This window comes from Bufo bufo, chromosome 2, assembly GCF_905171765.1.
Source record: "Bufo bufo chromosome 2, aBufBuf1.1, whole genome shotgun sequence".
In the NCBI taxonomy this organism is placed as follows: domain Eukaryota; kingdom Metazoa; phylum Chordata; class Amphibia; order Anura; family Bufonidae; genus Bufo; species Bufo bufo.
Genome location: NC_053390.1, coordinates 51,091,783 through 51,114,673, shown reverse-complemented (window position 1 = coordinate 51,114,673; position 22,891 = coordinate 51,091,783). Strand labels below are relative to the sequence as shown.

The 22,891-nt window shown below is 43.2% G+C and overlaps 1 protein-coding gene across 4 annotated transcripts in view; it reads right to left on the bottom strand.

Moving 5' to 3' along the window:
- The window catches only part of NEDD4L (NEDD4 like E3 ubiquitin protein ligase), a 382,390-nt gene that overhangs the window by 270,812 nt on the left and 88,687 nt on the right, over positions 1 to 22,891 (bottom strand). Inside the window, exon 1 of one of the 4 annotated variants that reach the window (XM_040421069.1) lies at positions 6,129 to 6,221. The exons of the other annotated variants lie outside the window; for them this stretch is intronic. The gene's annotated coding sequence lies outside the window, so the exon portion shown is untranslated. Of the gene's footprint in view, positions 1 to 6,128; positions 6,222 to 22,891 lie in introns of those variants that run through there. 4 annotated transcript variants of the gene reach the window in all.

Here is a 22,891-nt window from a genome sequence, read left to right as displayed (position 1 = left end):
TCTACTCTAGGGGTGCATCAGGGGGGCTTCAAATGGGACATGGTGTAAATAAACCAGCCCAGCAAAATCTGCCTTCCAAAAACCACATGGCGCACCTTTCCCTCTAAGCCCTACCGTGTGTCCGTACAGTAGTTTACGGCCACATATGGGGTGTTTCTGCAAACTACAGAATCAGGGCAATAAATATTGAGTTTCGTGTGCCTTCCGCAATTTGCGGAACGGGCGGCCCATTGTAGAAATGCCTATTCTTGACCGCAAAACGGACAAGAATAGGACATGCTATATTTTTTTTTTGCGGGGCCACGGAATGGAGCAACGGATGCGGACAGCTGTGAATAGGTCCGCAAAAAATGCGGCCCGGATGCGGATCACAACAACGGCCGTGTGCATGAGGCCTTAGGGACATGAAACTGCTGAGGGTAGTCATTTGCTACAGTGGCGCTTGTCATGTGCAAGTTGATAGGCAGGGAGTACAGTGAATGCCTGGGAACCACCAAACTGGACCTGAGAAGTGTTACTAGGTGAGGATACAGTTCTTCAGAGGTCTGGTAAAACGGGGGTTGGATTTAAAGGTGTATTCCAAGCTTGGACATTGAACGCATATCATTGGGATATGCAATCAATGTCAGATAGGTGTGGGTCCCACCTCTATCTCCAGAACAGAAACCCAGAAGTCAACAGAGAGCAGCCGCGCATGCACTGGGTGATCGTTCGCCGCTATGGGAGTTCTGAAAATTGCTGCCTCAGAATATCCCTTTACATTTTCTAAACTCCCATACCGATAAATGGAGAAGTATAGCCACCTCTCCTCTGCTTCTCTAGATAGGAGCTGGATCAGCATCTATCTAACATTTATGGCATATTCTAGCGATATGTCTAGATGGTGTCTTAGATGGGAACACCCCTTTACAGAAAAAAAATAAAAAAATCCATGACAACCTCTTCAAGGCCCTTTTACATAGGACGAGTATTGGGGCAATCATAGGGAAGAAACATTAATTTCCCATGTAATGGTGCCGCTGATCACCTGACAATTGTGCCCGATCGTATCTTTCATGCAGCATCTAAACGCCCTGTTAATCGGCAGCACATTGCGCTGTGTAAGCAGGGATTTGCTTCCGACAAACAAACAATCTGTATGGGGATGAACAATCTCATGCTTCTAATGACTGGGCAGTGATCAGGAACCTACAATCCTATTAACGTTCATTCCTGAGCATTGCCCATTTTATCGGCCCTGGTTAAAGGGTCTTTATACAGGTAGAAGTATTTTGGAAATATGCAACTTGGAAAACACTAAGCTCCTGACCTCCTCTTTGTCTTGTAGCTTATTCCAGTGAGAATTTAAGTTACAGGATCCATCTTGAGTCACAGAGTCACCCTGACTTTATAGAAACACATAGGGGGGTCATTTATGAAACAGAAATACAATACGCCTAAATTAGACGTATTTATGGCAAAGCACCTTTGTGCCACAATCTGCGAATTCTCCCCATTCATTCAGGTTTAAAAAAAGTGGGGTGGGCAGATGAAAGGGCCATCTCGTTTACCATTTTCTACGCCTGTTTTAGGCGTAGAAAATGGTCTAAATGTAAGACAGTTCGGAAGTAGTGTTGAGCGAACTTGTGTTTTCAAGTTCGGCGTACAAGGTTCAGGTTAAGAATTCTGTTATGGATTCCGTTACCACGGACCATAACTTATGGTCCGTGGTAGCGGAATCCATAACGGAATTCTTAGATAACCCGAATTTTGTACACCGGACTAAAACACAAGTTCACTCAAAAATACTCGGAATCTGTCTTACATTTAGAAGTTGGAGAGGATCCGCTGAAGTTATCTAGAGACCAGCGCCAGGTAAACAGAACTGTAAAGAAAGCAATAAATGACAAAAAGAAAGCATATAAAACACTAAAACAGGAGGGTAGCACGGAAGCACTAAAAAACTATAAGGAAAAAAACAGAACATGTAAAAAACAAATAAAAGCGGCAAAACTAGAGACTGAGAGATTAATTGCCAAAGAGAGTAAAACTAACCCTAAAATGTTCTTCAATTATATAAATGTTAAAAAATATAAATCTGAAGGTGTCTGCCATTTAAAGAGTAATGAGGGGGGAGTCGCAGAGAGCGACGAGGAGAAAGCAAAGTTGTTAAATAATTTTTTCTCCAGTGTATGAAATGCTGAATGTTGAAATAAATTCGTCATTAAAAGTGTCCTGTCTGACCCAGGAAGAAGTACAACAGCGACTTAAAAAGATCAAAATAGACAAATCGCCAGGACTGGATGGCATGCACCCCCGTATCCTAAGGGAATTAAGTAATGTCATAGCCAGACCCTTATTTCTGATATTTGCGGACTCTATACTGACAGGGAATGTCCCACAGGATTGGCGCATGGCAAATGTGGTGCCAATATTCAAAAAGGGTCCAAAAACAGAGCCTGGAAACTATCGGCCGGTAAGTTTAACATCTGTTGTGGGTAAACTGTTTGAAGGTTTTCTGAGAGATGCTATCTTAGAGCATCTTAACGGAAATAAGCAAATAACGCCATATCAGCATGGCTTCATGAGGGATCGGTCATGTCAAACTAATTTAATCAGTTTCTATGAGGAGGTAAGTTCTAGACTTGACAGCGGCGAATCAATGGATGTCGTGTATCTGGACTTCTCCAAAGCATTTGACACTGTACCACATAAAAGGTTAGTATATAAAATGAGAATGCTCGGACTCGGAGAAAACGTCTGTAAATGGGTAAGTAACTGGCTCAGTGATAGAAAACAGTGGGTGGTTATTAACGGTACACACTCAGATTGGGTCACTGTCACTAGTGGGGTACCGCAGGGGTCAGTATTGGGCCCTATTCTCTTCAATATATTTATTAATGATCTTGTAGAAGGCTTGCATAGTAAAATATCAATTTTCGCAGATGACACTAAACTGTGTAAAGTAATTAACACTGAAGAGGACAGTATACTGCTACAGAGGGATCTGGATAGATTGGAGGCTTGGGCAGATAAGTGGCAGATGAGGTTTAACACTGACAAATGTAAAGTTATGCACATGGGAAGGAATAATGCAAGTCACCCGTACATACTAAATGGTAAAACACTGGGTAACACTGACATGGAAAAGGATCTAGGAATTTTAATAAACAGCAAACTAAGCTGTAAAAAACAGTGTCAGGCAGCTGCTGCCAAGGCCAACAAGATAATGGGTTGCATCAAAAGGGGCATAGATGCCCGTGATGAGAACATATTCCTACTACTTTACAAATCATTAGTCAGACCACACATTGAGTACTGTGTACAGTTCTGGGCTCCAGTGAACAAGGCAGACATAGTAGAGCTGGAGAGGGTCCAGAGGAGGGCAACTAAAGTAATAACTGGAATGGGGCAACTACAGTACCCTGAAAGATTATCAAAATTAGGGTTATTCACGTTAGAAAAAAGACAACTGAGGGGAGATCTAATAACTATGTATAAATATATCAGGGGTCAGTACAGAGATCTCTCCCATCAGCTATTTATCCCCAGGACTGTGACTGTGACGAGGGGACATCCTCTGCGTCTGGAGGAAAGAAGGTTTGTACACAAACATAGAAGAGGATTCTTTCCGGTAAGAGCAGTGAGACTATGGAACTCTCTGCTTGAGGAGGTGGTGATGGTGAGTACAATAAAGGAATTCAAGAGGGGCCTGGATGTATTTCTGGAGTGTAATAATATTACAGGCTATAGCTACTAGAGAGGGGTCGTTGATCCAGGGAGTTATTCTGATTGCCTGATTGGAGTCGGGAAGGAATTTTTTATTCCCCTAAAGTGAGGAAAATTGGCTTCTACCTCACAGGTTTTTTTTTTGCCTTCCTCTGGATCAACTTGCAGGATGACAGGCCGAACTGGATGGACAAATGTCTTTTTTCGGCCTTATGTACTATGTTACTTAGGTACAGGGGTGATTAGGAATGGCGTCTAAAATGCCGGTCTTAATAAATGTGCCCCATAGTCCCTGCTTTTTAAGCTTCTATTCGAGTTTTATGCCAGGTCTGAGGAAATAAAGTTTCTTCTATCAAAAGGACAATACAGGGATCACTCTCAGGATGGTAGATAAAAAGTGGACATCCTCCATGTAAGGAAAGGAGGTTCTTTACTGTAAGAGCAGGGAGACGATAGAGCTTTCTGCCCGAGGAGATGATGATGATGATGAACTCACTAAAAGAAGAGAGGTTTTGATGACCAGAGTATACTAATATTAGGGGGTTATAGTTATTACACTAATAGAGAAGGGTCAGTGATCCAGGCAGTTATACCCACTACAAAAAAAATAAAAAAAATGAGGTTATGCTTAAAACTTCTACAAACTCTTCTTGAACCCTTACAATCTGATCTCTACAGAAACTGCCCTTTCCAAAGTGTGTAATGATCTCCTGACAGTGAAAAGGAATGGCAACTACTCTCTACGGATTCTTCTGGATCTATCTTCAGCATTTGACACTGTAGACTACCATCTCCTCCTCTCCATGCTCCACTCTATTGACCTTAAGGACACTGCTCTCTTGGTTTTCTTCCTCTCTCTCTCTATGGCTGCTTTTTCAGTGCACCATCTGCTGGTTCCAATTCTTCTCCTTATTCTCTTGCTGTTGACTTTCCTAAGGTTTCAGTACTAGGACCTCTCCATGCAGCCCCTGTCAGACAGACCATCAGCAGCTTTGGTTTTTAGTACCATCTCTACAGAACACCAGTGATTGTCTGGCAGCTGTCTCTAACATCATGTCCTCTGTCTATCTGAAACGGAATCTCTCAAAAACTGAACATTTGTATTTCCCATCTACTAACCTACCCAATCCTGATATGTCAATTTTAGTCTGTGGTACTACCTTAACTCCTGGGTAGCATGCCTGCTGACTTGGGGTACTGTTTAACTCTGATCGTTCCTTTGCTTCCCATAATCAATCACTTGCATGCTCATGTTGTCTGCACCCCAAGAACATCTCCAGAATCTGCCCTTTTCTCACGGTGGAAACGGCTATAACTATTGTTGTTGCTCTGATTCATTCTTGTCTTGATTATTGCACTAAACAGTCTTCGCCTGACTAAACCTCTCTTTTTTATATTAGCCTGCAATCCTGTGATGTTTATTTTGATTTGTACATGCTCATTCAGAATTGTAAAGCACTGCGGAATATGGTGTTACTATATAAATAAGGATTATTATTATTATAATAAGGAAAATAGCCTAAACTGGATGGACGTATGCATTTTTTTTTTCAGCTTTGCAAACTATGTTACTATCCTATCTATCTGCACAATTTATGAAATATCTATCAATCTATCTTTTATTTATCAAATGTCTTTCAAATATCTATGAAATATCTATCAAATATGTATTTATCAAGTATCTATCTCAATTCTATCTATCTATCTATCTATCTCTCTACTGCCCTCATATCTCCCTACCTCTCTCCAGTGGCGTACATAGAAAGGTAGGGGCACCATAGCAAGGATCAAACCAGGCCCCCATACAGGACAAACGGGTCTCCTCCTAAACCCCTTTCAATAACACTTGGGCCATTTTTCTTCATTTGCTAAAAGTTGTTCCTTTAGAGGCTAGAGTCCTGAGCAAGTTTTCATCTCCATTAGAAGAGGGGATGATCCCAACTAAGACTGGGCCCCTTCTTGCCCTGGGCCCCATAGCAGTCGCATACACCCCTGTCTCTCTCATAGCTCTCTACCTCCCTCTCATATCTCTCTATCTATAAAATACTAGGGGGGGGGATCTATTAAATATTTCCCAGTCAACAATCTATCAAATGCTTATCTAGCTATCAAATATCTATCATACGCATCAATCAATCGCATTCCTGTTCTTAAATACCCTCGAAACATTTCATATCAACGGTGGATTGGTCCACTGATCAGTAAATGAAGAAGCTCTCACACAGAGAGGCTCAATAGAAAGTCTATGAGACAGTCTGGAGTCTATCTCCGGCAGTGAGAAGAGAGAACATTCTGCGCGAGGTCTGGTCAGAGAGTACATCTCTTTAGTACTATGCAGATTTATAATTCTGGAATCCAGGAAAGCTGGATGGAGCACGGTTCCTATACCAGGGGATTATAGAAGAAGAGTGTGGTCTTACCCTCGGGCAGTCTAGATCGGCGGTCTTCCTGCAGAATCATTCAGTACGTTCTGGTGTAGACTTCAGCTGGCTCACCACAACATAGCATTTTTGTATGCAGTATACGGAAGTCACAGATCAGGTGGTAAATTTCCACTGCCCAGGTAACCAGGTCAAGGGACAGGTACCGGGGTGAGGCTCACGTAACATTTATCAGTGTGGCGATCACACTGTATAAAGATGATGGATGCTCTGTGATTTACAGATACAGTTTAGTAACTTTCCACTGGAGACACATGTAAGAACCCGCTCACATTCCACAGCCATTTCACCTACTGTCTTAAAGAAACAGAGCCCCCGCCTTCAACCCTAGGGAGACGAAAAACTAACTAACTAAAGGGTTAAGTGCAATTTGTAGCAATAGAAAAAAAATGAACAGTAATCTGGACTACAGAATGTTTCCCCTTAAAAGGAATTGCCTGGATTTAGGCAAGGTCATAAAAGGTGAAATTGGTGGTGTACAACCCCACAGAACCCCCACCATCCGGTAAAATAAAGGGGCTACAGTGCTTCTGCAAGTGCTGCATCACCTCAGTTGTTTGCACGGGCACATCGGCTTGTATGAGTGGCTGGTACCTGAATGGGATGAGCTGCTTGTACAGATGAGGAGCACGTCAAGCTGATCAAACAATGGAAAGAAAGAAAAAAAAAACCTAGGTCCTTATGTCTGTTTTAGCAACTACTTGCATTCCACATGTAATAATTCTGGAACATTATTGTTATGACTCCATGTTGTACCATTCCGTTATGATTCCTTCAAGAAGTTATGAATGAATTCTAGCAGTTTGTAATGAAGGTCCAACCGATACCAGTTGGCAGTTCCTTACACAGTTAGGCCTCTTGCACACGACTGCCTGTATGTATTTTGCGGTCCGCAAAAAACAGATCCGCAAAAAATACGGATGACATCCGTGTGCATTCTGTATTTTACAGCTGGCCCTTCATAGAACAGTACTATCCTTGTCCGCAATAAGGACAATAATAGGACATGTTCTATTTTTTGGCGGAATGGAAATACAGACTTACAGAAATGGAATGCACACGCAGTAACTTCCTTTTTTTTGCGGACCCATTGAAGTGAATGGTTCCGCATACGGGGGCCGAAAAAAAAAAAAACGGAACGAACACGGAAAGAAAATACGTTCGTGTGCAAGAGGCCTTTAACACTGGCAGCACTTATTGGTTAATGTCAGACTGCACATGGAGGGACACACCCATGACTAGTAATACCCAGTTGGACCTGGACTTTCATTGCAGACTTCTAGTAATTCATTCATAACTTCTAGAAGGAATAATAAGGAAATATTTTTAGTCACTTAGCCTGTGTAACCCTATCTTATTCTCAAATCTTTTAATTCATGTTAAAACAAAATGGCACATCATACAGTCATAAGGATAGACGCTCTAGAATTGCTATTACAAAAAGGATGTAAGGAGTCATTAAACAGACATGACAGGAGAGGTAATAGCTCCTCTTTACAGGGGTATTCCAAAAAAGGTCTTTTGTCCATCGCCTGACTTGATTGAACATGTGTGGCTAGTTTTTGTATGGGCATGTCTGCGAACAGATCGTTAACCAGTTGACTTTTAAGGCTCCATTCAGACGTCCGTAACATGTTTTGCGGATCCGCAAAACACGGACAGCTGCAATGTGCATTCCGCATTTTGCGGACCGCACATTGCCGGCACTAATAGAATATGCCTTTTGCGGACAAGAATAGGACATGTTCTATTTTTTGGGAACGGAATTGCGGACCCGGAAGTGCGGGTCCGCAATGCCGTATCCGGGCAGCACATCGTGCTGCCCCATAGAAATGAATGGGTCCGCAATTCCGTTCCGCATTGAAATTGTGGACGTGTGAATGGACCCTTAAATGGATGTTCAACCATCAACCAACTTCTGTCTAATGTGCATGGCCAGCTTTAAGCTGACAAACTACAGCTTCATCTCCGTCCTCTCCACTTCTATCTTTACTATTAAAGTAAACAGAAAATTGCTGGTAAATGAAAATTTAAAAGGAATCTGTCACCATGAAAATACAATGTAAGCTTGGTATTACACATTTTGTGAGGGAAGGTGAAGAAAAAACTGCCGTTTTTGCACAGCTTTTATATCTTCTTTTTTTTTTTTTACAGTTCCACCTGACGGGACGGATCATGTTATATTTTTATAGAGCTGGTTTTCACTGATGCCGGTGCACCCTGCCCTGATAGCAGGGGCTCAGCTGACAGTGACAGCCAGACCCGTGCCGCTAATTGGACGGGCACAGCTCCTGCACCTGCCCGATCAGCCCGCCATACCTGTACAGCGCTGGGACTCAAGTCATGTCCTGCAGCACCGTATAGGTACGGCACTGGTATCTTACAGGTTAATAAGCCTGGTCCTTTCCCATCCATATTTGGGCCCCTTGTAAATTTCTGCCCTGGCACTGGCTGGCAGCAGCCTTGTGACTCCTCAACATCCCTCCCCCCCTTTGAAAATTCAAGGCACCAAGGCCCTTAACTGAAAAAATACCTCTCTAGCCTGTCTAGTCTGCTGCCTCTTGTCTGCACACTGTTCTGCCACAGTGCCACTGTCTGCACCACTCCTAACTGCCACACACCACAGTGCCACTGTGACTGTCTGCACCACTCCTAATTGCCACACACCACAGTGCTTTTTGCAGGATCAGCTTGGCGGCAGTGTATCTGCAAACACACACAACACTGGCACAGGCAGCACAGCAGAGCCTTTTTCTTGCTCAGGAGCACTGGAGCAAGCGGCTGCACGGAAGATGGGAGGTTTTCCCACCTAGAAGGTGAGCGGCGGCCGGTGGCAAGCATACAAGTTAGATAGGCGTGATCAGAGGGCGCACCAGGGGCGGTTTAAGTATATCATAGGCCGGGGGCTGTTTACCCATCTTGTGCCTCCTATGTCCATTTGCCCCGACCGTCCCCTCTTTCGCGTTGTGCCCCATGTTTATTTTTTTCTGTCAAATATTAAAGAAAACGATGCCACATATATAGTGTCGTTGCCCATTACCCCCGAGGACCCCAGGGATCTGGCAAATATTTTGGGGTTCAGCGTATGAGGACGGCTATCGTCAGTGCTGACCCTAAACCATATAATCAACGCGATTAATCGCAATCAATGAAAAGGAAGCAATAGAGGGACGAGTGGTGACAGTGCACAGAACCACGTCCCTGGTGCAGGAGTGAACACAGATACGATAGCTTGCCGGTGTTTAGTGGTCGGAGGACTTTTAATGAAATACAGTGGAATTATTATTACAGATTATAGGAAAAATTTAAATTGGGGGCTATCCACCATGGGGGGGGGGGGGGCAGTTATTATTTAGGAGAACCTAATACCCTTCATTTATCTAGGTCAGATTTGTTGAATTGACGTCTATTGTATACAGTACCCCATAGTATGCAATACACAGTATACAGTACCCCACAGTATACAATATACAGCACCCCACAGTATACAATATACAGCACCCCACAGTATACAGCATACAGCACCCCACAGTATACAGCACCCCACAGTATACACAGAATTGACGTCTATTGTATACAGTACCCCATAGTATGCAATACACAGTATACAGCACCCCACTGTATACACAGTATACAGCACCCCACAGTATACAGTATACAGCACCCCACAGTATAATAACATAACAGCCAGTCACCTTTTCCTGATGTAATCTTCACAAAGAAAGCTCCACAATTATGGCAAACTTATCCTGCAGCAACACTCCTGATAGGAGAAAGAACCTTTGATGACATCATCACCATGTGACCAGTAACATATCGTTATTACTGGTCACATGGCTCTCCTTCCTTGCAGAGACATTGGGTCGGGCGCTGCTGCTCAGGCAGCACCCCCCTGTATAGCTGACAGCCTGACCCCCCCCACTTGGCACACCCCAGCCTGTGGCGGTGTTGCAGCAGAATCAAACACTTACTGCTGGGCTCCTCTTAAAGGGGTTGTCCTGCCATAAATATTCTACAGTTTTTAAACCAGCATCAGGATCTGAAGACTTTTGTAATTGCATGCAATTAAAAATGTATTATAGCTACTGAGTTTCAATAAAATTATTTGTATAGCGCCACCTGCTGTTTTTTTCTAGTTTCTTTGTCTGGCTCACTGAGATGGTCGCACATGCTCAGTTTCATCCTTCAACTGCCTCCTGAGCTGTGATAGGGAGAGCTGAGCCACGCCCCCTGAGCTGTGATAGGGAGAGCTGAGACACGCCCCCTGAGCTGCTAGCTTGATATAAATCTAGCAGAGCAATGAATGTGGAGATCTCTGGATCTATGTGAGGTACAGGGCTGGGTGTAAGTTTCTTAGAAAGAGATTGTCATGTACTATATGTCTGATTTTTCTTTTTTACATTATTCGTAGGATAACCCCTGTAAATTCTTGATAACTGCTAGGGTTCTCATCAGTAGAAAACTATGTGGCCAGATTAGCATAGGACCTATTTAGCAAAAAGGGATCGTTCAAAGTGGACAGCCCCTTTAAATTATGGAATTTTTTAAAAACGTGACGCACACTACTGTCTTGTGTGGGAATTACTAAACCCGCATTGTACTTCATGTAATATCTGGCTGATTTAGTGTGAAATAACACACCCATTAAACATAGAACAAGCACCCCATGTGAACAAGGCCTAAATCTACACTACCCATTACAGATTTCACACTTGGCTTGCCTAGCTTATTAGAACAGAATTACAGAAAAGTAAAATCACACCTCCAGAGAACGACGTTATCACACTACCGGCTCCAATAAAACCACTTGACTGATGCTCAAGTTTTTTAACAAAGAAATCCAGAACGTCTCGCCTAGAAGGAGAGTCCCGGCGCCGCTATCACCCGCTGTTATATCGTACACAACAGTGGAGCTGCTCCTGTCATACAGCAGGAATATCAAAGCAAATAATGATGAATATAAAAAAAAAAAAATTTCCCAACAAATTACAAGAAAATGGATATTAAAAAACAAATCTGTTAAAGGGCACAAGTCATCAAAATGCTATTCTGCGCAAGTGATATAAAGGAGATCATAGATTATGCGAGACTTATTTTGTCTCTGTATGTTACAACCTAACAGTGTGGAACTTTATGTTTCTATATATTAAAGCCTCATGCACACGACCGTTGTGTGCATCCGCGGCCGTTGTTCCGTTTTCCGTTTTTTTTCGCGGACCCATTGACTTTCAATGGGTCCGTGGAAAAATCGGAAAATGCACCGTTTGGCTTCCGCGTCCGTGATCCGTTTTTCCAGTCCGTGAAAAAAATATGACCTGTCCTATTTTTTTCACTGACAACGGTTCACGGACCCATTCAAGTCAATGGGTCCGTGAAAAATCACGGATGCACACAAGATAGTCATCCGTGTCCGTGATCCGTGTCCGTGATCCGTGTCCGTTTTTCCTATCATTTTCAATGCAAACTTGACTTAGTTTTTTTTTTCACTTTTCATGTCCGTGGATCCTCCATAAATCAAGGAAGACCCACGGAAGAAAAAACGGTCACAGATCACGGAACAACGGAAATCCGTTTTGCGGACCGCAAAAAAAAACGGTCGTGTGCATGAGGCCTAAAGGCTCTGGCCCTTCTCCAACCAGCCGACTGGTTGGTCGTTAAAGGGATATTATGGCCAAAAATGTTTATAACTTAGGGGTCATACACACAAAAGTATTTTCTGTCCGTGTCCATTCCCTTTTTTTTTGCTGACCATACCTGGAACCATTCATTTCAATGGGTCACCCAAAAAAAACGGAAGTTAATCCATGTGCATTCCGTTCCCGTATGTCCGTTTCGCAAAAAAATAGAACATGTCCTATTATTGTCCACATTGCGGACAAGTATAGGACTGTTCTATTAGGGGCCAGCTGTTCTGTTCGGCAAAATACGGAATGCAGAGAGATGTCATCCGTGTTTTTTTGCGGATCCGTGTTTTGCGGACCACAAAATGCATCCGGTCGTGTGCATGAGCCCTTCGAGAGGACCCGTCACCACTTCTGACATGTCTGTTTTAGTAAATAATTGTATTCCACATGAAATGACAATTCTACAGCATTTATTCTTATTACTGTATGTTGTGCCATTCTTCTATTATTCCTGTTAGAAGTTAATAGATAAAAGGTATAGATAGATACTACCAGTTGGGGTGGTGTCCCTGCAAATTCTGACATTGTCCAATCGGTACTGTTCGTGTCAGTCTGTGTAGGGACACCTGTAACGCCCCAGAGGTGCATTACCACCTTTTACACCTCTCCACTATCTCCTATGGTTGATTTAATGTCATCATGTGTGTTTACTTCCAGGTCCTGCACATTGTGTATTTGTATTTCTGAATTTGTGACTGTTAACGTGTAATGTGCCTGGTTCACCAGCCGGTGGCAGCAAGCTTGGCAGAGCTAGTTTGCCTAGAATGGAACTTTCTGTCCATTCTAGCCCTCTCTAGAGAGGGAGGAGTTCGGTTAGCTAGGAGTAGTTCAGAGTAACCCCTGGATGGGGAAGGCAGCAGGCCCTCGTCCCTGCTGGACGAGCCCTGCAGAAGTGAGTCTAGAGTATCCCCTGTAAGGGGAAGGCTGTGTGTCAGCCAGCAGAGCCATGTTTGCTCTGCTGGAACAAGAAAAGAGCAAAGAGCCTCAGAGGCCAGGAGGAAAGGTTCCCTGGAAAAAGATAAAGACAAAGAGAAAGACTGAGTCAAACCACAGAAAGTTAAGTACAGCAGAGAGGAAAAGTTCCTATTTAAGCCCATCAGCACAGCAGAGCTAGAGAGTAACAGTGCCGAGATTGTTATTGCCTGCCAATTTATGCCAAAGCGTGCTGGTAACCAAGATTAAGTTGGAAGATTGTTTCCTGATGAAAGTTTATTCATGTAAAGCTGCTGCTCAACGTTATACAAAGTCCGGACTCCATTTCTTTTTCCATTCCTTTCATTAACAATTCCCTTTTCTGCAGCGGACGACCACGCCTGTGGTTCCGGGATATCCAGGTAGGAGCACAGTGACAAGTGCACAGCCATACCTAAAGGGACATGATGGGGCTACCCTTACATCACTCTGGCATTCCTACACTGGGTACCACCATCACCATCCACTTAGGGGGACCATGTCCCTCGTTGCTGAAATGCAACTGGAGTCACGACAAAACTAATGACTCTCTTATAACATCTTAAAGGGACCCCTAGCACCGTCGGAGAACGTGGCACACCCCCCCAGTTGGTAACACTGATTTGTTTCTTTATCAAGAAATTCTGGCAGGAATAATAGAGGAATGGTACAACATAGAAAAACATAAGAAAAAAAAGCCCCAGAACTGTTACTACATGGGGAATGCAAGTAGTTACTAAAATAGAGCGAAAGGTGGTCGTCTCAGCTGTCAGACCCTGACACATTTCTCATCTACACAGTAGATAATTATAGTTTTTGGTGGGAATATCACTTTAAAGAGGTTGTTGGCAATTTTGAGATCGATGGTCTATTGTCAGGGTAGGTCATCAATATCGGACTGGTGGCGGTCCAATTCCTGGCATCCCCGTTGATTAGAGCTGAGGACGCAGCTCTCTAGGGAGCACCACAGCCTTTTCCTAGGCCACGGATGTGACGTCCATAGGTCACATGGCCTAGGTGCAGCTCAGTCTCATTCAAGTGAATGGGCCAGGGCTGCAATACCAAGCACGGCCACTATACAATGTGGGGAGCTGCAAGGCGGCCGTGGTGCTCACCGGAGCCTCTGCAAACATCTGATCAGCAGGGGTGCCAGGAGTCGGACCCCCACCGATCAGGTATTGATGATCTATCCATCAATAGCAAAATTATGGACAACCCCCCTTTATTAATTTTTAAACTCTCACTTAAATCGACTCCCCTTGAATGGTTGTAACATGCTGGCATCAGGACAGGACTGTAAGTCTATATCAAACAGGTAAGTGCTCCCAGATACAGTGTTTAATGTATAAAAAAGGTACATGCAGTAGAAATGCCCCATTTATCTGCCTAGGGATAGAGCTCCATCTAGAAATAAAAGTTGGGCTAGAGTGCCCCCTGCAGGGCATTCTTTGCATCACTGAAAATTAATCCAAAAGTTTTAAAATTTTCCTTTTATTGTCAGAAACTGTTAGTATTACCGGTATGTCGGGTTGAGTGTGCATTCACACGGGGGAAGGGGGGGTTCACCGCAGACTGCGTGGGGTGTTACGGAACAAGCAAAGCAGATTTTTTAAGTGGATTTCACACTTGGCAATGCGTAGGGGAATCCGGAGCAATCCTCAACAACTTTGCGCAAAACTCATACGGATTTTGCTGCGGAATTGTCACAGGTTTTGCTGCATCCCATGCGAACGGAAACTTACAATAGAAGTATTTTGCCTGTGAAACCTGTGGTAGAAAGCAGAGGGTAAGGCCTCCTGCCAACGACCATATCCGTTTTTGCTTTCCACAAATCGTGGATCCGCAAAGCACGTATACAGTCCATGTGCATCCTGCATTTTCCCGCAGCTTGGTACAAATCACTATTCTTGTTTGCAAAACAGATAAGAACAGGACATGTTCTATTTATTTTTTCCGGGGGGAAGGGGCGCGGAACGGAAGTACGGATGTAGACAGAACACGGTGTGCTGTCCGCATCTTTTGCAGCGCCATTGAAATTAATGGGTCCGCATCCGACCTGCAAAAAATGAGGATTGGATGCGGACCAAAACTATGGTTGTGTGCACGAGCCCTAAGTCTGGGGTCTCTCCCTGAGCTAACTAGTGGGTGGAACCCACCGCAGTCTAAGGGCTGTTTCCGGAACAGACACAGCGGTGAGATCGGGCAGAACGCTTCCATTCTCAGTACACCGAGAAGAGGGCGCATCGGTCACTGCTTCCCATTGAAAACAATGTGAGACAGATTTAAGGGTGGGATTTCCACTCACATTCCGAAGTGATTTCCGTGTTGGAATCAGCATTAAAAAACGTGAACGAGTGTGAACGAGGCCTTATAATAACTTCTGTTTTATGCGATGGTGTTTCCGACCTGCTGCTTGTCAGCTCCTCCTGTGCTCGGCCAGCCTCCTCTTAGAAGAGATGAAGGTACATAGAAGGAAAGCTGATGGCTTTGCTGGCAAACCGATGAATCAGGAATCCTGTGCTGCCAAGCTCGGCTGCCAACAAAATCAAAGCAAACCTTCCCCACAAGACAACAATAGGGAGTGACACATACACTATACGGGTCCTTTCACACTAGCGTTTTTGTTTTCCGGTATTGAGTTCCGACACAGGAGCTCAATACCAGAAAAGAACGGATCAGTTTTATCCTAATGCATTCTGAATGGAGAGCAATCTGTTCAGTATTCATCAGTTCAGTCCCTCTTACGTTTTTTGGCCGGAGAACATACCGCAGCATGCTGCAGTTTTCTCTCCGGCCAAAAGTACTAAACACTTGCCGGAATGCCAGATCCGGCATTAATTTACATTGAAGTGTATTAGTGCCAGATCCGGCATTAAGTGTTCCTGCAAAACGGATCCGGATTTCCAGTCTGCGCATGCGCAGAGCTTTAAAAATGCAAAAAAAATATATTTATACCCGATCCGTTTTTCCAGATGACACCGGAGAGACGGATCCGGTATTGCAATGCAGTTGTCAGACGGATCTGCATCCGTCTCACAAATGCATCCATTTGAGTCTGCCTGACGGAATCCTCTGCCGCAAGTGTGAAAGTACCGTAAATCTCACTGGACAAGGGAGGCGGCTGCAATCAGAAAATGCCTGCAGGAGCTGCATGAATCTTCCCAAGTATTTTATATATTCATTCCAAAAAGAAAGTCTGCAGCAGCTGAGGTGTGTATTATGAGGTTCTGCAGCAGCTGAGGTGTGTATTAGCTGCTGCAGAACCTCATAATACACACCTCAGCTTCTACAGAACCTCATAATACACACCTCAGCTGCTGCAGAACCTCAAGAGGTGTGTATTATGAGGTTCTGTAGAAGCCAAGGTGCTTATTATGAGGTTCTGCAGCAGCTGAGGTGTGTATTAACCCCTTCAGGACCGGGAGATTTTCAATTTCTACGTTTTCATTTTTCACTCCCCGCCTTCCCATAGTCCTAACTTTTTTATTTTTTCATTCACATATAAAGGGGTTATTTTTTGCGGGACAAGTTGTACTTTATAATGGCACCATTTATGGTTGCACACCATGTAGTAGGAAGCGGAAAAGAAAATTCCAAATGGGGTACAATTGTGAAAAAACGCAATTCTGATAAAGGTTTTTATTTTTTACACTGTACACTATGCGGTAAAATTGACCTGTTACCTTCATTCTCCAGGTCAGTACGGTTACAACGCTACCACATTTGTATAATCTTTCTTGCGTTTTAATACTGAATTTTTTTTTTAAACCTATGTTTTAGAACAATATTCTGACCCCTATAACTTTTTTGTAGTTATGTTTACGGGGCTGTGTGAGGGCTCAGTTTTTGCAGGATGATCTGTTCTTTTCAGTGATACCAATTTGAAGTGTGTGCTACCGTTTGATTACTTTTTATAGAAAAATTATTGGGTAGTTGAAGTGACAAAAAATGGCAAATTGGTTGTTTTTATTTTTTTTTCCTGTTACGCCATTTGCGGTATACCATTAATATTGTTATATTTAAATAATATGCCCATGAGGTTTACTTTTTTTTATTGGTTAAGTATTTTTATTTTATGGAAAGGGGGGTGATTTGAACTTTTATTTTTTCTCTCCTATATTTGTAAAAACTTTTTTTTAAGTCACCTTGGGTGACAATAACTGGCAATCATTATATTGCCCATCAGTGGCGTAGGGATCGCCATAGCAACCATAGCAGTGGCTATGGGGCCCTACGCCACTGGGGGCCCGTCCGACCGCATTCTGTTTTGCGCCCCGGCAGCGTGTGTGACAGTTTATTTTCAAGTTAGTTAAATATCGATTCTTGTCTTAATGTTCGCCCTTCACAGCAGCAGCGGCTGACCAGGCCCCCTCGCTAATGTGATCTAATCTTACGGTCTCCTAAAGTCTCCTGATGTGTCTGGGATTCGAACCCACAACCTCCAATGTATCAGTGTATTAGAGGCAAAGCATTTACCCACACAGCCATAAAGGAGGCATTGCAACTGATTGAAAAAATAAGAGACTTCTACTGTTATAGCTGGCTAAGTGTACATCTATACACATGACAGCTGCCCCAACACACCCAGCACTGCTATATCTCTATATGACAGCTGTCCCAGCACACTCAGCTCTGATATATCTCTATATATGAGCAGCTGTCATGTGTATAGATGTACACTTAGCCAGCTATAACAGTAGAAGTCTCATATTTTTTCAGTCAGCAGCAAGGCAGCTTTTATGGGCTTGTGGTTAGGTGCTTTGCCTCTGATACAGAAGGTCGTCGGTTCGAATCCCAGCAGAAACTTTTCTGAAATACAAGCACTGACTCCATATATGGACATACAGGGCGGGACACCGGAAGAGGCTGCATCGCATCGCTGACATGGAGGTAAGTAGAAGTGTTTATTTTATTTTTTTAATACCCGACTGTTACTGCCATGGGGGGAGTTGGCACCTGATACTGGCACATGGGGGGGGGGGGGAAGAGAGGCACCTGATACTGGCACATGGGGGGGGAGAGAGAGGCACCTGATACTGGCACATGGGGGGAGGAGAGGGGTTGGCACCTGATACTGGCACATGGGGGGGGGGAGAAGCACCTGATACTGGCATATTGGGGGGGGGGGAGAGAGGCCCTTGATACTGGCACTTTTTTTGTGGGGGGGGGGAGATGGCACTATGATACTAGAACATGGGGGGAGGAGAGAGGCACTTGATACTGGCATGTGGGGGGGGGGGGGGGGGTTGGCACTTGATACTGGCACATGGGTGGGTTTGGCACTATGATACCGGCACATGGGGGGTGGGAAGGAGAGAGGCACTTGATACTGGCACATTGGGGGCGAGATGGCACTATGATACTGAGACATGTGGGGGGGGAGGAGAGAGGCACTTGATACTGGCACATGATGGGGGGGCATCTATGGGGACACTTACTGGCACATTGGGGGGCATTATGGGGGACACTAGGCCGGCAGCCTATCAGAGGCCGGACACTGAGGGGCATCTACTGGGGGACTATATATGGGGCATTTTATACTGGTACATTATGGGAGGCACTAGCAGGAAGGGGGGAGAGGAGCACTATGGGGGAATTTACTGGGGGCACTATATAGGGGTATTTTACACTGGGACATTATGGGGGCACTATGGGGACATTAGCTCAACTGGGGGCATTACAAGGGGTTATTTTTGCACTGTCACATTATAAGGAGAATTATTACTACTGGGGGGGGGGGGCATTATGGTGGGCTTTATTATTCCCCCATGGTATGACCCCCTAGTAGCAGCACCAGCCTCTCCCTGCTCTGCTATCCCTCTGCCCCTTCTCCAAATCCTTATTATGAAATCTTTCTCATTAGGATAAAGCACAACATCAGCTCCGCCGAGCCCCCGGCCAAGTGTTGAAGTGGTGTCAGAGATCCCCAAGGGTCAAGTAACTGTAAGTTTTCATATGAAATATGTTTATGTTATACACATATAGCATCCACTGTGCCACACAATATACAGTATACCGCTACACTGTGCCAAAGGAGTAGGGTTTACACAGGAGGAGGGAGCTGCGAAGAGCGCTGGGGGGGGGCCCTTACAAATATTTGCTGTGGGGCCCAGTCACTTCTAGTTACGCCCCTGTTGCCCATATTGTTCATTGATGTGTTCATTGATGTCTATATAGATATCATTGAAAACTTCATTTGCACTATACCAAATACAATGCTGCCACCTAGTGGCCTGTATTGGTATATTCCTAAAATAGGCACCGAAGCCTCAAGAATGCTTCGGGTTATTTCAGCAATGTAACAGTTTCCCAGATCTCAGTCGGGGAACACTGTGACTTGGAGCGGAAGCGCGTGACTTCCTCTGCCGCGGGTCTCTGCTATTTAAAATAGCAGAAACCTGGCGGGTATGGCGCCAGTTGCATGTGCGAGTGGGAGCCATGTTTAGGGACCGGATCTCCTCCGTACATATACGGCGGAGGTCCTTAAGGGGTGCACCCTGCATCACGGATGTGGACCCATTCACTTGAATTGGTCTGCAATCCAGAAGGTCGGTGCGAAACAGGGGCACAGAACCCCACGGAAGCACCATAGAGCTTCCGTGGGGTTTCTGTCTGTGCCTCCGCACCGCAAAAAAGTAGTGCATGCACAACCTTGGGTCCGTGTCCGCATGCGGCGGCCCTACGGTTGGTGCCTGTGCATTGCGGACAGCAATTTTCTGTCCGCAGCACGGGCCCGGTCGGCACGCGTTCGTGTGTATGAGCCCTTAGAAAGATAAATCAGTGCTAGAATGAAGCTGACCTGATACATGAGTGCTAGTGAAGGCAGCAGCATCACGGACACACAGATCTCACATCCATTATGTATTTACTGGAAGGGATACATCCACATGAGAAAAGTTTAGGAGCAGGTCGGAAATTGAATATTATAGCATCTGAAAATTAATAAAAGAACGAAGATTGTAGCCTGAATTCATTGCATATTTTTAACTCACTAAGGCCTCATGCACACGACAGTTGTTGGGTTCAGTGTCTGTTGTTCCGTTTTCCGTGATTTTCTGAGGACCCATTGACTTTCAATGGGTCCGTTGAAAACTCGGAAAATGCACCGTTTGTCATCCGCAACCGTGATCCGTGTTTCCAGTCCGTGAAAAAAATATGACCTGTCCTATTTTTTTCACAGACAACGGTTCGCGGACCCATTCAAGTCAATGGGTCCGTGAAACAACACGGAGGCACACAAGATTGTCATCCGCGTCCGTGATCCGTGTCCGTTTTTTTCCTATCATTTTCAAGGCAAACTTGACTTCGATTTTTTTTGTCACTTTTCATGTCTAGTGATCTTCCAAAAATCAAGGAAGACACACGAAAAAAAAAACGGAAATGGATCACGGAACAACGGAACCCCGTTTTGCGGACCGTGAAAAAATACTGTTGTGTGCATGAGGCCTAAGGGCGAATGCACATACATCAGTTGTGTCCAGCCACTTGCTTTATGTCAGAACTGGACACAGCCTATGTGTGTGTACTCAAGCTTTGTGCACTGGTCCATAGACTGAAAGCGCTAAAAACAGAAAAACACCACACGCTGCATTTTCCTGTCCGGCGCTGGAAGGCATCAGATGCCAGAAGCAATCCCAAAGAAAACTATGGGATCAGTTCTAGCATCAGTTTCCCTCCAGCACAGTATAGAAATGACACAGACAGGCATTTAAGTTTATACAAATATTGCATACAGGCATGGAAAAAAAAAAAAGAAGACATTTCACTATGTGAACTATATAGAAATACACAAAGAGACTTAAAGAGATCAGTACCGCTAATGATCACTAGGTGGCTCTGATTAGATATGTAAAGAACAGTACCACAAAGCACCACATTGTAGCACCTGCATAGGTACTATAACCACTGGATCACCCACCATTCTAATGAACTTGGCTTAGGTACACATAATGCAAATAAAATAAAAAAATAAGCATATTCTCCAGAGGTCTGTAATATGAATTTTGCCGTACTTAAATCAGCTCTAAATTCCTCCTTAATGAAATGTCAGTGTTAATTACCAGCTCAATACCACAACTTGTCAAGGAGCTGTCTTTGAGACATCAGAGGAACTTAATGTTTCCTGCAAAGACCTCATTTCTGATATAGAAAAATCTTCTACTGCAGTATAGAAGAGGAACACACTAATATATTAAAGACAGATAAAACAACCCCAAAAAAGGGTTTGAATCAGGTGGGGTCCACACACAGCAAATGACCAAAATCACGCACCACATGTGGCATTTTTAACAAGGCTGGCATTTTACCATGGAAACCACATACATTTTTATAATCTTCATAGGCATAGCAGTTACGGTATGTTCTAAATACTATAATACTGCCTCCTATGTACAAGAATATAACCACTATAACACTGCCCCCTATGTACAAGAATATAACTACTATAATACTGCTCCTATGTACAAGAATATAACTACTATAATACTGACTCCTATGTACAAGAATATAACTACTATAATACTGCTCCTATGTACAAGAATATAACTACTATAACACTGCCCCCTATGTACAAGAATATAACTACTATAATACTGCTCCTATGTACAAGAATATAACTACTATAATACTGCTCCTATGTACAAGAATATAACTACTATATTACTGCCTCCTATGTACAAGAATATAACTACTATAATACTGCCCCCTATGTACAGGAATATAACTACTATAATACTGCTCCTATGTAATAGAATATAACTACAATAATACTGCTCCTATGTACAAGAATATAACTACTATAATACTGCCTCCTTTGTACAAGAATATAACTACTATAATACTGCCTCCTATGTACAAGAATATAACTACTATAATACTACTCATATGTACAAGAATATGACTACTATAATACTGCTCCTATGTACAGGACTATAACTACTATAATACTGTTCCTATGTACAGGAATATAGCCACTATAATACTGCCTCCTATGTACAAGAATATAACTACTATAATACTGCTCCTATGTACAAGAATATAACTACTATAATACTGCCTCCTATGTACAAGAATATAACTACTATAATACTGCTCCTATGTACAAGAATATAACTGCTATAATACTGTCCCCTATGTACAGGAATATAGCCACTATAATACTGCTCCTATGTACAAGAATATAACTACTATAATACTGCTCCTATGTACAAGAATATAACTACTATAATACTGCCTCCTATGTACAAGAATATAACTACTATAATACTGCCTACTATGTACAAGAATATAACTGCTATAATACTGCCCCTGTGTACAAGAATATAACTACTATAATACTGCCTCCTATGTACAAGAATATAACTACTATAATACTGCCTCCTATGTACAAGAATATAACTACTATAATACTGCCTCCTATGTACAAGAATATAACTGCTATAATACTGTCCCCTATGTACAAGAATATAACTACTATAATACTGTCTCCTATGTACAAGAATATAACTACTATAATACTGCCTCCTATGTACAAGAATATAACTACTATAATACTGCTCCTATGTACAAGAATATAACTACTATAATACTGCTCCTATGTACAAGAATATAACTACTACAATACTGCTCCTGTGTACAAGAATATAACTACTATAATACTGCTCCTTTATACAAGAATATAACTACTATAATACTGCTCCTATGTACAAGAATATAACTACTATAATACTGCTCCTATGTACAAGAATATAACTACTATAATACTGCTCCTATGTACAAGAATATAACTACTATAATACTGCTCCCTATGTACAAGTATATAACTACTATAATACTGCTCCTATGTACAAGAATATAACTACTATAATACTGCTCCTATGTACAAGAATATAACTACTATAATACTGCTCCTATGTACAAGAATATAACTACTATAATACTGCTCCTATGTACAAGAATATAACTACTATAATACTGCTCCCTATGTACAAGTATATAACTACTATAATACTGCTCCTATGTACAAGTATATAACTACTATAATACTGCCCCCTATGTACAAGTATATAACTACTATGGCGATGAAAATGGACCAGGGCCGGTAGGAGA